This window comes from Amphibalanus amphitrite, unplaced genomic scaffold, assembly GCF_019059575.1.
Source record: "Amphibalanus amphitrite isolate SeventyFive unplaced genomic scaffold, NRLGWU_Aamphi_draft 001100F_arrow, whole genome shotgun sequence".
NCBI classification, from domain to species: Eukaryota; Metazoa; Arthropoda; class Thecostraca; order Balanomorpha; family Balanidae; genus Amphibalanus; species Amphibalanus amphitrite.
The window spans coordinates 112,554-126,558 of NW_024882594.1; the positions used below are offsets into that span (position 1 = coordinate 112,554).

Below are 14,005 nucleotides of genomic sequence, written 5' to 3' on the forward strand. Positions count from 1 at the left end.
GGAAATGATGTAGGAACACGTGTACCAAAAACGGCGGCGCTGCGCGCCGCCGTTTTTGAGATATTCGCGAAAAACCTGAGGGGGGGCGTACTACCGGCGGGCTGGCCGCCACTCCTGCGTCCGTCCTCACCGCTGGACACACTGACACCACCTAAAGGACGCGGAATGAGGAGGGAGGTCAGCGAAGCAGATCGTGGTACATACAGATAACCACTTACAGCAATGGCCGCCTTACAGCAATGGCCACGGCGATACCTGGGCTCAGCTGCCAGCTTTCACGGTCATACAGTTTTTATATACATTTGGCTCACATGCATGTGCTGCATCTGCAGTGTAAAATTTTTCAGGTATTAGCCTGGAAAATCACAGTTAATAAAATCTGCTAATTTTTCATCCTGGCTCATAATTTTCATCTTTCAACACAAATGCACCAAATCCTTATTCAAATCGGTTAAAATGTCCCAAAATAATGTTAGAAGGTTAAAAACTGCACCTATCATGAAAACCACAAAAAATATACATGATAAATTATACGCACCTTCCTTTCCAATCAGCAATGATAGTAATGACACATGGAAATATCTCAGCACAGTGTATGTATCATGCGCTTCGTGATTGCCTCGATTAAAAAAAGAAACAGAACAATAAAAAGGTGTAGGTAAGTGCAGATAAATACACTTGATAATACAATATTATCAATCACATAATGTCTAAAAATTAAAATTAAATTAATTTATTGCTTTTGTATAAACATTCCCTGAAGAATTGCATTAAAGGGACCCTCCCACCTTCAAAAAAGTTAATGAATTGGCATAAAAGTGATGTAGCGTGAATCACAAAGAGCGAAAATGAACATCTACCAAATTTTACCGGAAAATATCCACCCGTTTTCGAGATATAAGACTTTTATTTTTGTTTACTTTTTGGGAAATCCGCTGTTTCCATGACGTCACATAAAGGTTTTCTTTACGTCGGCATTTGGAAGCAATAGTTTGGTATCAAAGTGCGACAAATATTGCGCGAATGATGCGTTTATCTTATCAAGGTCAATATATGATGGCCAATAAAGGATTCCAGGACAATTCTTATGGCATTTCTTCGTATCACAATTCTTCGTCTGCAAATCTTCGTCAGGGCATTTATTCGTACCTATCGCATTACTTTGTCTCGCACCAGGGTATATGAAAATCGGCTCGCATTTCTTCTTCAACGCAAATATATGCAAGAGTAAGCATTGAGGGACAAATAAATGCACCGACGAAGATTTGTAGACGAAGAAATGCGGACGAAAAAATTGTGCTACGAAGAAATGTCATGCGAGGATTCGTTCGGGTACCATGACATTTATGTGATTTCAAAGTCATGGATTACCTACTACCTGGATCGGCAACTCCGCGGAATTCCCATTGTATTGCGCGACCGCCCGAAAGTGCTGCCACCTATCGAGCAGACTGATCCCTGCTAAGGACAGCCCGCCGCCGCCGCCCAGTCAGACAGCGGCCGATACCAGCAAAGTCCGAAAATGACCGGCAAGTTACATGGCCTGAACCAGCCGCGGCTAAGTTTGACATAGGCCAACAGTGTCGGGTTCCGGAAGAGCGGTCCAGGGCGGTTCCATAGACTATGTATCGTTTTGGAAAGAATGGTGTGGTGGGTCGTTTACCGAGCGCGACTGGCCGATTTTACCTCAGCACGTCGTATTGTTAGCTCTCATGGCCAGGCCAGGCGCCTTCTGCCAGCTGCCTGAAAATACCTTCGATCAAACGACTTTGTCTATCACTCGGGTTGCCCCTGATCAGCTTGAGCATTCCAACTCAGTCGTCGGTAGACCGCAGAGGAAATGTGCCGTCCGCCGTGAAACATCCAAATCATTGCTACAGCCATTTTGACTGACTTATAAAGATCAAGACAAATGCTGTCATATCGATTAACGAATATCTGCACCACTGACAATTTCTATCAAGAAGCATTCCAGGATTATAAGCTTACCATACACCGTTTCGTTAAAAAACTGTTTCCATATTGAACTTATATTTGCCGTCGCATGAGCGAATTGCCTACTGAGTACCTACAGGCTGAAACCGATTCTTTCCGCAGTCAGAAATCATGTGCGAGACCGAGAGCCTATTCAAATAAACCCCGGTCGCACTCGCATCCATAACACGCACCTCCTTGCGTGCGATTGATGCTATTGCAACTTAATGGATTTGAATAGGTTCTCGTGTGCGATTTCCTGAATGTGGAAATAGTCTGTCACGGCCTGAAGTTCAGAATTTAACACAGGTTCAATGACAACTAAGGTGAACGATGACACACAATGTATACAATGCATATTATTGCATAGACTGATAGGTAGGTTTCGAGAAACGACGTGCCACATGCCTACTAAACGGTGTCGTAGCACCAAGCTGGCTTCCAATTCACACCTACCACCAGAGTATATCGGGAATAAATGCAAACACGATGCACACGAACGCATTATCCGCTCAATGGGTATGCCCGTAGTGGGTATGTTAGTCAGTTACAAACGCTGTGATACCTTAAACATTTTCGGCCGAGCCAGTTCACAGTTCACACCCCGGCTGCCTGCTGCCGTCACGTCACACGTGTCCGCAGTGGGCGTGCACCTGCGAGTGCGTGCATCATAATTCACATCACAAATCACAGGATGCCAATTCAAGTCAGCACACCGTGGAAACTGAACCCATCTCTTTGATCTGAAACGAAGAGTGAGAGAGGGAAATTAGATAGGTACCTGAGCATACCGTAATGAAATGGAGATCCCTCGCTGCAGATCCCTCGAGTGCGCAGTGAACACGCACGGAAGTCGTTCTTTTGTCGTGCTGTCTCACTCTGGAACCGCGCTCCTGCGGAAGTGAGAGAGTCCCGCTCTGCCAGAGTCTGTCGGAGAAGGGCGAGAAAGTGGCTGACGACCTCCACCTAAATAGGACACTGATACTTTTTTTAAATGGTGTTGATAACTTTTAGGCGTGTTTCATGTGTATTTTAATATTTTTAGTGTAGGGTGCAATCTTACTTTTATGCTGCATATTTTACTTTTAATAGGTACCTGATTTTATGTAAACCTGACACTTGTTCCGAAAAGCCATCGAATGTGGACGAACATAAGAATACATGATGATGATGATGAGAGTGAGGGCATTCCAAGGCAAACTGTTTCCCCACAACATCACAAAAAGTATTTTACATTGCGATGATGTTGGCAAAAAATAAAATAAATAATACCTTGACAAGATACTCCCAAACAAAAGTACCCAAAAGCTTAACACCTTATCTGCTAGGCTTACATAGTTTAAAATGGCTTTATCTTACTTAAATCTATCTGCTATCTACACACAGTTTGGCTAGCACTCGTTCTAAAAAGGTGATTGTTATATATCATTCAATAGAGGGAAACTCACAAACTTCTTCGTACTACTCTGGACCTTTTGGCTTTGAGAAAAGAAGGAAGCTGATGTCAGGGACCAGGGTCGGCACTCTTTTGTCATTTGTGGTTGACAATGGCACTGGCTGCCATTAGGCTTTCTTTTTACTGTCAAATGGTTCAGTTTTTCAGGCTGAGAACATGATTTATTTAAATGTGTTTTTTTTTATTCAATATCATTCAACTATTTATGAAATCAGGGCATTGGCAAGCAGGTTATAAAAATTAGCTGAAATGACATGATGCCAGTCAACTGCTCCTGAGTCCTGAAGTGTGTTGCACTCTAGTCAGCCGTTCAGAGAAATACGTAGGAAACTGATATGGGTGAGCAGTGAGTCTGAACAGTGAGCAGTTGACCAATTTATAGGTAGGTATTGGCACTACACAATATAAAACAGAAACCATTTTCAATAGTTGAACAAATATTGAGTTAAAAAATAATGGCACACTAACTGATTTTGCTAAACTAAAAACTTAACAAAAACTTAAGCAATTCACAACTAACAATGCATCATCCACCACCTATCATGCGCTGCCACGACCGAAATTGTATCACAAGCAAAACCATGGCTATATCAGCGGCATGTATAAGCACGGGTGGAGAATGTTTGAAAAAGTTACCCCGGCCGGCGACCGAAAGTCAGAAAGACGATGATGCTCAAATATTTGTCAACGGTTATCAACAAACGGTCAAACCCCTATTCTGTGGCATAGAATAATGGATGTCTGCCGTTTGTACGTTTTTAGGGAAAACTGCTGCACGCAGGTGCGGAAGATTTCGTAATTGTAACAACAATTTTGCAACACGCCTTAAAATTGCGGACGCATGTCACCTAGTGCTAGGTCAGGTCATCAGGTCAAATTTGCTGGATGATCGTGCTAAAAATGTCATCATGCCCTTTGCAAAGCTTATTCCGTGGAAGTTGCAACCTTCCCACACCAAACAAAATGTCAAATTTGACCGTTTTGGCCCTGTTATTGATTTGAGCTCGCACCTGAAATATTATTCGCGACCGAGCCTTAAACGAGTGATCGAATGTTATGTTTGCAGTGTTTAAGCTCCGCTATGTTCCTGAACTGTGAGAAAAGTTGTCGGAGAACGATAAAATCAGAGAAATTTGGCTTCTGATGATCTATGGTGATTTTATTATTGAGCTTGCCTAAAACATGACCAGATTTCTCTGATCACGTTTGTCGCTCTTTCAAACGTCGTTCCGCTTCTCGCCTCGTAGCCCAGTAGCCGAGTTAGAAGGAGCATGAAAAGCCCACCTCTCGACTCAGCGTGTTACGATAGGGCCACCACCCTGGCGCGGGTTAAGTTGGGGGAGCCTTGAGCCCCAGCAGCTCGTCCTTCTATCTCACTGATATTACCCTCGTCCTGTCTTGTGATGGTATACAGTGCCATCTTACGATAACGGCCCTTAACTATGATTTACTTCTGTTTGATGAAACATGTCGGGCTCCGCGATGAAAAGACTTAAAAACATAGAAGCTCCAAAATGAAAATAAAGTAAATTTTCAAGAACTTTTCAAGGTAGATAAGAATAATGAGAGACGCTTTTATAGATGGCAGTTTTTTCGTATGGAGACAGCTTTTAGGATTTACAAAAGTGGAAAAAGTTACCCCGGCCGCGCCGGGGTCGGCTGAAAGTTACCCCGGCCACGGCCGGGGTGGCCGGGGCAGGTTCTCCACCCATGTGTATAAGCTTGAGATATGATGTGTCAAACATATAACAAACATATAAAAACATAAAATTAAACATATAAATAAGTGATTAACCATTCAATTACGGAAATTATACGATTTTTAACGACATATGGCGAGAAGCAATGTGCGCCAGTATCGTCAACAGCCGCTCTTTACAGTCATATTTTAGGCCACTCAGACCCTCCAACCACAAAAAAACCTTACCAATCTTACCTTGCCATCTTCCTCCATCTTCTGAAACCTTCCAATCTGCTCCAAAGGGGCTTAACTTTTCAAAAAACAAGGCAAACGATCCTACGACGCGACGCCGACCATTGTTTTGAATAGCACCCGCTCCCCCGCGTCCTTAGCGCTCGACACCACTGCCACCTAGCGGTGGTCACAAACATCGAGGAGTTGCCGATCCAGGTACTACTTCATCCATGTCAAAGTCAAGGTTCACAGCTGATCTGCTAAATCAAGCCAAGAATCCAAACTATCAAAAAACTATAAATATTTGTTTGTCTGTCACAGAGGTCTCAAGCAATATAAGGTTGACATATGTTGAATCGAAAATCTACTGCCACAACTCACATCTCCTGCCTTAGTTTATCATTGTTGTTTTAACTTGCTTTCAAGAGAAACAGAAGCCAGTATCTGATATCACTTCAGATGATTGTTTCAAGATCTGAGTTCAAATGGAAATAAAAGCAAGATCAAGATGAAACAGGGATTATTGCTGTTAAAGTAGTTTGGCCATGATACAACAAGCACATAAATCATTAGCCAAATCAAATACTGGTTGGTTTGTCATTTGTCAAGATGTTTGTTGTCTGTCGTCCATTAGCGTCGCCACGGGGGGGGCAAGCGGGGCAGCTTGCCCCCCCAACCTCGGACCGGGCACCCCTTGAGATCGATACAGATCCGATGAGATTTTGGAGTCGGGAAAAAATGGGGGGGGGGGTACCTTTCTGAGAATGCCTGTTGAGGTCAGACTCGGTTGGAGAGTGAAGTTCAAACCAGAGTCTGACTCGCAGTCGCCAAAATCTTCAAGACTCCGAGTCCAGACTCGGAAATGTCAATGCACTGTGATTCATTTCATGTTCCTAGTTCGTTCTTTATTACATTTTACAGCTGATTTTCATAAGTTTTGGAGTGCTGACACAATTTTCGTTCAAAGCGTGAAACGAAATCTTCGGGGCCTTTCTCAACTCTCGTCAAATGTCTGCGACAGGCTCAAGTACCGTACAAGTGTCGCAGGGCTCATGAGCTTGCTTTAAACGAAGGCTCCTAAGGAGCTCCACTGAGCCCTAAAGAAGCTTTCAGAGGGCCCAAACCGGCCGCTGAAAGTCCCACTGGTGTCCATGTTCTCTGAGGGCCCATACAGGGATCTTTGAGCCTTCGAACATTTCTGAGAACCTTAACTGGCCTCTGATAGTTCAGCCAAAACTTTTGAGGCGACAAACTTTGCTAACTCCAAGCCGGCATCTGAGGGGTCACAGCTAGAGGTGGCAAAAGATGCAAATTTTAGGAACCAGACTCGAACCAGACCCGGCTGGACATTTCTGGAACCAGTCGGACCCGGTATTAGTTGGAATCGGAACCAGTTGGACCCGTTCCCCAAAAGTCAATTAATACAATTTACTTGTAGGTATCATTAGTTGCATCATGTAAAACAACCCATTTCCCACTGGGAATACTCATGATCTACTGTGTGCAAAGAAACATTCACTTCATTTACTTCATATTTTGCAATAATGTGTAGTGTGCAAGATGTATAGTTTATGGTAGGACCCGGTTGGACCCGTCAGAAAATTTCCAGGAACCGGTCTGGACCCATATGGGTCCAGACTGGTTCTTTAGACCGGGTCCTCGGGTCCACATTTTGCCACCTCTAGTCACAGCTCACGTGTCCCTCTGAGGACGTCCGCAATATTATGTCCCTACGTAGGGTCCTTAGGGATTCGACACAGACCCCGAGGGTTCACACTGTTATCCGAGGTCTCCAGGCTCACCCTGGGCCTAGTCTCTTAGCACCCGCCGCCCACACTGGCTTCTGAGGGCCCCACTTTGGGCTCGGAAAGCCCTAAAGCACCACGTACACGTAAATATTTGAGGTGACCCACGCCGATCTCCGGGATCCAAAGCATGCTTCTGAGAGTCAGCACTGACCCTGAGTGGCCTGAAATGGCCTGGAAGTCCCAAACCTATCTCTAAGAGATCCCTTGCCGCTATGCCGTGCGTAACTTTTGGTTCCGTTAAACAGTTTTTGTTCGCGTTTGCAGCGCTTCCCTTCACACGAAAAACGAGAAACTTTTGTTCACACTCGAGTGAACAAAACACTTCCTCTCACTGCAGCAAAGATGAATTACTTCCGATTCACACTTCCGACATTCACTCTCCGCCGAATGCCCAACTTAGCTACGATCGGCGGATGGGATAAGTCCTATGCATTTCACGTAAAACCTCTGCATGCATGCGTGAATGGAGGTTTTAGCAGGGTGATCCGATTAAATGGAGCGTTTTCCACCTTTTTTCTGGGTAATGATCATGAGCGTCGAGCGTCTGCATAGGGGCCCTCTGCAGTGCGTCGGCAATCGCAGCCACAATATACTATAATTCTACCAGTCGTTTTTGTCATGAAATTTCAAAATTTCGAATTTTTCTGTAAAAAATTACATGTCATAGCTAGAAGGACACCTTTGTCACCATCGGATTCCTCGCACCATTGCGCGTCAAATGATATGTAAAACGAGTGAGTAAAGACTGGGGAAAGGCAAGTTTTAACACAAAAGTTGATTTTGCCCCCCCAACCGAAAATCTCTGGCGACGCCTATGCTGTCGTCTGTCGAGCTGCTATGAACACTGAACGCTCTCACTCTTACTTTAAAGAGAGTAGTTTAAGTTGAATGGTAGTGAGCTGTAATTAGACAAAGCAGCTATTCAGTGCTCACATCAAGCCAGGCTAGGAAATGGCATCAACTGTGGTGGGAGGAAGCAGGTTCGGCAGCCCTATGTTGTAAACTTCTGTTATGTCTTGTGTTTGATCAACTGATGTTTTCTGCTCTGTTTTGTGCAGTGATAGTAGCAGGTAACTGCATGCTTGTCAAATTATGTGAATAAACGAATTCATAACATTGCATTTTTCTCTCCATGCAAGGAACAAGTAAGATGTTGTAGAAAATGTAATAGAGGGCTGCATTGCTGATTTTGCACTTTATCAGAGCTTTATTTAGAATTGCTTTCCTGAAAGCTACACACAGGCCACAGTGCTGAAATTCACATTGTCATAGCTTTTGGCAGAAAAAAGAAAAGACTTACCTAGGTAAAATTGGCTGAAAGTATGGCAGAGCAGGTCTTGATGCGTATGCCCATCCGTGTGCTTGCCGAAGCCGAACTGACTGCAACACATTTAACTCTGACCCACCATGGTGGCTGGCATATCCTGAACTTTCACCACTCTAAACAAGACAACTTTCAGTCCTCAGCATTGTATTAAAACACTGTAAAAAACACTCAAAATTTGTTTCAGTGCCATCCACAGACAACATCAGTCGCCATTCACCAGGCCAGTAAAAACAGAATAGATAATAGCTTCAAACCCATGTAGTCAGAGTTACTAGGTCTGCACCTCAAAACAAAATCCAGGTGACATTCACCACGCCAGTAAAAAACAGGTACTTAGGTAACGTAACAGCTTCAAATCTGGTAACATGTTGGTCGGACTTTACACTACCATATTTACATGGAATAATATGATACCAAACAATAGTGCAACCATTCTGGACAACAAAAGTGTATGATAAAATTAATTTAGAATACTCTGGCAGCATGATTTACGAGCACAGGCAGGTGTTACCTACCAGCCTTCTCAATGCTCGTAAAACCAACATTGTAGTTTTGATTTTACCTTACATGATAACACACTTGGCTGCAATGGCACATTTAATTTAATACTGTGAAAAGACCAGTTATAACCACTTCACAAGCACAATTGCACCTCATGCCGACATCCTTTTCCAAAGACTGTCAGCAGCGTCTTTCGTCAAAACTGGAAGATAAATCCCCTTTCAACTGTTAACATCAAAAATATTTCTTCATGGTGTGACTGTGATCTCCATATGGAAACCTTGCAGGAAAAGAATTAATGTCAATTGTCAGCTCTTCAAATTTCTTTGGACTTTAACTTGCAGTACCATATCCAGTTTGCTTTGATATTTTGTTTTTTATTCCATGTTGAAGTTGAACACAAAGCTCCAGATATAGCAGGCAGCTTGATCATCTTCGGCCTTGGTATAATATCAGTCCAAGTTCCAGTGGTGGGTATCTTCTAATATTCAAATTAAAATGAAAAGCAATAGGTAGGCTTTCTCAGCGCCGACGACGGATTTCACGTTGATAAAAAAGGGAGCTCAAGGTCAGCAAAACTCGGGTTCAAGGAATGGCGGGCGTTGAAATGACTGCTGACGTCATCAACAAACCGCTAATGGTTAAGAGATAGGGACTAAGCTGGTCCCACCCTGCAAGTAAAGGGAAGAAATTTCTTGAACACCATAAAGCTGCGGGGGTTGCGACCAGGATAAATGGTGGTTTCTGAGCCTGGCCGCAAACTTGGCTATCTCAACTCAAAACTAATGTTAAGGTGGGATGGTCCCTTTAAACTAGTTCTACAACTGAATGATGAAATTAGGATGAAAAGGCATTAAAAAGGCCAGGCTGAGGATGAAATTTTCCAGGTAACCGCGGGGATCTCTCACGCCTTCATGAAGTTTCCAAATCATCTGCTGTTTGGATTAGCATGTTAAATGGATCGTTCTCCATGTTTGCTGAAGATATAATCGAAAAATATTGAATATTAGGGAAATTATAGCTGTTTTCTTACAGAGTGTCCGAGGATGAAAAATTCTTCGATTTTTAGTCACCAATCGAGAATGCTTGTAGGGAGTCTAGTCAATATTTTTATGACTGTAATGCATTTTTTAGAAGATAAGACACTGGACTTCGTTATAAGATACATACAAACTCTCAGATTGCTGTTGATATAAAAATATTGCCTTTCGAAAATGAACAAAAATTTCATCCTCGGACTGGTGTCCAGGCTGCAACATGGACGCAAGCTATCTCATGATTTGATGAAAGATATGACAAATACTATACATATGTGACAGCCTCGATCATTTTTGAACTGTGTGGTGCAAGTTTCTTCCGATTTGATGCCATGCGGGCTGGGTAATGTCTCGAGGGAAATTGCACCTCTTACGGTGTCGGGGGGCCGGGTTCGGTTTAATGCAACGCAATTATTTAGTAGCCGCATTTGCTGGCGCCAGCGTGACAAACTACGGCGCAAACAACGCGTCGCGTGCCTTCCGTTTTCAGAGAGGGTAATGCTCAGCACTGGCGGATCCAGGGGGGGGCCACGGGGGCCATGGCCCCCCCAAAGGCCTAAAGTGGCCTGTTTGGCCCCCCCCAAAACGCCAGAAAAATTGCTAAGAAAATATACCTTGATGGAGGTTTTTAGCCACTTGGTGAAGTAAAGCTTTCCACAGCATAATATGGAAGCAATATAGTAGCAGTGAGGGTCAGTCAAAAGTTGCGCGAGCGGAGTCGACCTTAAAAAAAAAGACTGTTGTTGGCACGTGTTTATGGCGCGGCAGCTGGTAGTTGGCGGTGTTTCGCGTGGTGTGGCATCACTGGCGGATCTGGGGGGGAGGGGGGGGGGGGGGGGCACGGGAGCCTGAGGTGCCCCTGACAGGCCCGTGGTGCCCTTGCTAGGCCTGTGGTGCCCCTGGACCCTAGCAGGCCTGTGGTACAGTCCACAGCAGAAGTAATGTGGGGTTTCAGTCATGGGTATGTTCTGCTTCTGAAGCTTAGGAACGATTAGCCAGACTACAATGAAACTTTGAATGTAGCTTATATGTATCGTCACCCTTGCAGCTGCAACTTTAGCTATTGACATCTTCTTTTCAATCACTTCGCATTAAACAATCGCCAGTCAAAGCCAACCGTTGAGTTTGGTAAAACCCTACATTACTTTAGCGGTGGGCTGTACCTCTGGCGGGCCTAGGGTGCCCCTGCTAGGCTGCTGATGCCCCTGGGACCTGACAGGACTGTGATGCCCCTGACAAGCCTAAAGTGCCCCCAACAGGCCCGTGATGCCCCCGACAGGCCCAAGGTGCCCCTGCGTGATGCCGTGATGCCTGCGAGGCCGGTGGTGCCCCCTGCGAGGCCGGTGGGGCCCCTGACAGGCCCATGGTGCCCCTGCTAGGCCGCTGGTGCCCCTGGGCCCTGACAGGACTGTGGTGCCCCTGACAGGCCCAAGGTGCCCCTGCAAGGCCGGTGGTGCCCCTGTAAGGCCTGTGGTACCCCTGCTAGGCCTCTGGTGTCCCTGACAGGCCCATGATGCCCCTGCGAGGCCGGCGGCGCCCCTGGCAGGTCTCTGGTGTCCCTGACAGACCTGGGGTGCCCCTGACAAGCCGGTGGGGCCCCTCACAGGCCCGTGGTGCCCTTGCTAGGCCTGTGGTGCCCCTGGCGGGCTGGTGGTGCCCCTACTAGGCCGGTGGTGCCCCTGACAGGCCTGTGGTGCCCCCGGGCACCAAGGGGTCATGACCCATGTGGCCCCCCTTGGATCTGCCACTGATGCATAATATATTGATTTGTAAAGGCGTTATGGCTTATGCAATATGCAATTGCAGGCACTTGGTATCCCTCACTTATCCCTCATTGGGGCTCTGGCGGGCTCCTGAGGGCCCACGTCTATCTCCGGGAGCCCATATAGACAGGCTCCTTTGGGTCCTTTCAGTACACTATAGCATAAGAGGTCTCCATGCGAGTCTGTACATACATCTGAGGGCGTACCCTGATGTCTGAGGTACCCAACTGCAGCTCCAATGGTCTCTTCTTACACTGGCGGATCCAGGGAGGGGGCATTTAGGGCCATGCCCCCTTCCCAGAGGCCTAAAGTGGCCCGTTTTCCCCCTCCCCCAAACGATAATGAAACATAGTTCAATCAGGGCGTGGCCCAGGAGCCGAGTTAGACAGGGCTGTTTTACCACCTCCCGGCCCGCAAAGGGACCCAAGCACTGACTCGAAGCGGGTTAAAGAGACCCTCCCACCTTCAAAAAAGTTAATGAATTGGCATGAAAGTGATGTCGCTAGGTTCAGAAAGGGCGAAAACGAATATCTACCAAATTTTATCGAAAAATATTCACCGGTTTTCAAGAGATTAGACTTTTATTTTTGTTTACTTTTTGGGATATCCGCTGCTGTTCCTAGCGACTTTATTTGAAAGTGCGGCATTTGTTGCGCGCAAAGCAGCCTATACCACCGCATGTTACCAAACGTTTTAGTTAAATATTAAAAAATCATTAGATCTCCGCTGACGTCACACATTCAGAGGGGTATCCAAAAGCATTAGCCCCTCTGAATCAAAATGCTGCAATTTTGAAATTCAATATTTCCGATTTAAGGCATTTCTCGATGTTGTGAGTGCGTGCCGAAACCGGTAATTGTGAGCCAGGGACCCCATTTTGGCTATCTCAGCTCAAATCTAATGTTAAGGTGGGAGGGTCCCTTTAACTGGTCGATAAAAACAATGGTAAGTGTTTACAAAGTAATATAAAGGCATGGGTCGGGTGGGCTACCATTTATATATTTTTCTTTTTAGTAAAAAAAAAAAATTCATAGTGTCAGGGCTGTGACGAAAAATAAGTGGCCTAAATCCGATGAGAAAACAGGATTTGGGGGTACCCTAGGTTTGGCTCCTGCATGAGTTGGCCCCCCCCCCCCCAAAACGCAAGCCTGGATCCGCCAGTGATGCTCAGGATATATATAAGCAACGTAATGATAATGCGTCGCTGGGTAGCTCTCTGAAACCTGGGCCTCGTTTCATAAAGCTCTGCCGTAACTTACACCTTTCCGTAATTCACACCCTTTCAAACTACGGAGCGCAAATGAACCCGTTTCACAAAGCCACGACTGGAATTGTTTACACCTCCGTAACTAAGCACATTTGCGTAGTTACCGTAATTTATCAAGCGTCCTACAAATTACAATTTCATGTCAACACTTATTTTTTTACGAGAAATTATTTAACAATTATGTTGAATTTAAATATTAAAAATTATTTATGAAAAAACAAAATTGATATTGATGACCATCTTTTATTGAAACAATCTATTAAAAACAGCAGAAAGCCAGCTAAGCAGAAGTGCCTAACTACGAAAGTGGCGCGGCGCGGCGAATAAACAAAATTCCGATAGTGGCCACAAAAAGCGACTGGTAGTGGTACAGAAGATTTGCAGCTTGTTTGCAGTTTCTTTTTCTCATTTTGGCTGTTCTTTCTTCCTCACCGGGCTCAACATTATAAAATATATTAAAAATTAGCTTCGAATCTTCACATTAATTCAAAATCACGCAACATTTTTGTGCGTAGTTTACACCACTGATATCAAGAGCTTGATAAAATATTTGGCGTTAATTACGTCGTTTTATGAAACCCAAATGGCATCAATTGGTCCGGAATCGAACATTTGCCGTAAATGAAGCTCCGTACTTTCGATGGCGTGAATTACTCCGGTCTCCGGCTTTATGAAACCGAATTGGCATCAAATACGCCAAATCTGGCATAATTGACGGAACGCCGTAAGTAATTCCTTTTATGAAACGAGGCCCTGGTAGGTATTTTTATTTTCAGAATTATTTTAATTTTACATTGTGAAGAAGTTTTTCACCTTCAACTCGAGCACTATCCTCTCTGATCAGAGAAGATGGTGCTGATTGTTGCCCATAACTTGTGAATAATGACCATAGGTCCATACTGATACGATGAAATTTTAGCCCAACATTACACAGGTAAAATCATCAGACGCGTTTAC

The 14,005-nt window shown here is 44.8% G+C and overlaps 1 protein-coding gene and 1 long non-coding RNA gene across 8 annotated transcripts in view; both read right to left on the reverse strand.

The window, feature by feature from the left end:
- The window catches only part of LOC122370114 (F-actin-uncapping protein LRRC16A-like), a 55,779-nt gene that overhangs the window by 9,615 nt on the left and 32,159 nt on the right, over positions 1–14,005 (reverse strand). The gene's annotated exons all lie outside the window — the stretch shown is intronic.
- LOC122370115 lies at positions 2,321–5,566 on the reverse strand. The gene is made up of 2 exons (XR_006254516.1): positions 5,367–5,566; positions 2,321–2,717 (listed from the first exon to the last, which is right to left on the reverse strand). It is a non-coding gene; the product is annotated as an uncharacterized LOC122370115 (long non-coding RNA).